The sequence below is a fragment of the Penaeus monodon genome, chromosome 22, assembly GCF_015228065.2.
Source record: "Penaeus monodon isolate SGIC_2016 chromosome 22, NSTDA_Pmon_1, whole genome shotgun sequence".
Taxonomy (NCBI): Eukaryota; Metazoa; Arthropoda; class Malacostraca; order Decapoda; family Penaeidae; genus Penaeus; species Penaeus monodon.
In genome coordinates this window covers 23,791,370-23,793,422 of record NC_051407.1, presented here as the reverse complement: position 1 = coordinate 23,793,422, position 2,053 = coordinate 23,791,370, and the positions used below count along the sequence as shown (strand labels likewise).

At 35.3% G+C, this 2,053-nt stretch overlaps 1 protein-coding gene across 3 annotated transcripts in view; it reads right to left on the bottom strand.

The window, feature by feature from the left end:
* The window catches only part of LOC119587032 (geranylgeranyl pyrophosphate synthase-like), a gene marked incomplete at its 3' end in the record, with an annotated part of 8,206 nt that extends 6,212 nt beyond the window's left edge, over positions 1-1,994 (bottom strand). Inside the window, 1 exon segment of one of the 3 annotated variants that reach the window (XM_037935780.1) lies at positions 1,419-1,994. 3 annotated transcript variants of the gene reach the window in all.
* Between the last annotated feature and the right edge of the window lie 59 nt (positions 1,995-2,053).

Here is a 2,053-nt window from a genome sequence, read left to right as displayed (position 1 = left end):
TGTCATAAATGTTTATCTCAAAATTTATAATTTTAAAAATGTGGCATGCTGTATATTGTTCTGACATTTGACAAGTTAAACCAATTATGTATACATTATTTCTTCTTGTCAGCTTAGATCATAAGCAAAAGAATTGTCTTTCTAGATGAAACCTGTCACTTCTTAACTGAGAACACCATGACCTTAACAAGGATATGATGGATAATGGGAAAATTACTAGTAAAAATAAAGCATCAGAAAAACAAAAATGCTGAAACTGTGGTCTGCTCTTTGACAGCTGGGGTAAAATCTAGTTCACATTTGAGCAATTCCTACAGTCTACATACCTTCAACACTCCAACTAAGACCAACTAACTTCCACTATGCCTATTTTGGCAACACAGAGTTTACTAACCTCTCTATCAGATTATCATGAAAAGAGGTAGTAGCATAAGCTGTTTTATCAGAATATAGATGCCAGAGGTTCGTTGGTCACTGCCTGATAGTCAAAGACTCATTGGTCATCGCAATCATTTGAGTTACTGCAGGTGAATCAGTAAGCTTCTTTGTAAAAAAAAAAAAACATTCTTTACATGCAAATTGCTTTATGATATACAGCAAATAACTTCTAAAAGTCAGACTATCTATTCTGGACTATTGATATACTTTCAATATATTATACTAGTCTGTGCTCAATATTCTCCAATATATATATAGTATTTGTTAGAGGTCTTTTAGCCATCATCTCTCTATATATTTTCTATCATTTCAGCATTTTTTCTTTCTTTTACCATGCAATTTTCATGCATTTTCATCCTGTCAAATTAGTCCCATTCCTATACTTCAAGTAATAGTACCCTAACCAACTTATTATCCATATTGATATCCAATGCTCATCAGTAGAAAAAAATATATTAGTGCCACATGCAAATTTAAAATACAGCTCTTTGATTTTGGATGAATGCACATCCAAATATCACCATGACCTTACAAAAAAAATATATAAATTCTAATATTGCTGTAAGAACTGTTAAGATATTTTTGCTTTCCATTCATGGGTGTGACAGGCCTTAAGTTTTTACACCAATACTCCTATTTTCCTATTACTAATACCACTGCCAATGTTACTCTAGCACGCTGCTTCATCACCTAAGTTCACGTTACAGCACGGGGCCCTCTACGTTATACTAATCTTACAGCAGACTCAAACGTCACAGACCTACGTCCGCCGCTGATCTAGAACTTCTTCCACCCCACACTGTGTTCCCAGGAATATCTTTATGCACACAGTGACGAAATACAGCATAGTCATACCCCGCCCCTTTCCTACACAACGCTGGGAGGCTGATCAACTTCAAAAGCACTGATCAATGAAGCCGCCTCACCAAGCCTCTTATACATTATTATCAAGAAAATACTAATGATACCGTCTCTCTGACCTTACTGAATACGAGGAGAACACCAGCTCTTGCCTTCCTCCTTCAAGAATTTCGAGGAATTGGCTGTGTTTCAACCAGAAATCAATCTTCCTTATTCTGTCACACGAACCCGTGCAAGCCAGGAGCTCCCCAAGAAGGTTCTTAAATCTTCGTTCAATTTGGGAGAAGTTTCGTCCGGTTGTCTTTGCAATTTTTTTTATCTTATTGGTGTCTCTAATAATAAATCCCGTAGATTCTAGAATTATAATCTACTGAGAAACATACGTGAGGGCTTTATAGGCACAATCATATTTTCGATGATGAACTAATCTACTAAGATTGTAATTAAAACATTCAATAAAGTATTCTGAAAAATATGATAAAATCTGGCTACTCAACACGGCGTCTGCAGAATCAGCTGATTGCGATGCGTTCTGCTGTGTTATAGAAACTGGTATTGAAAAAAAAGAAGGAAAAAAATGGACACAAAAAAATATACAAGTTCGGCGCAGATAATCTTTCAACAGTTTCATGTTTGCAAAAACAGATACAAATCAAATCACGGGTATGTTAAACTTGTTTGTGTGACCGAGGATTGGTTTTGAAAAGTCTCAAAATAAGTAAAAAGCATTGGTTTAAATTCACTGTTTTGTTAA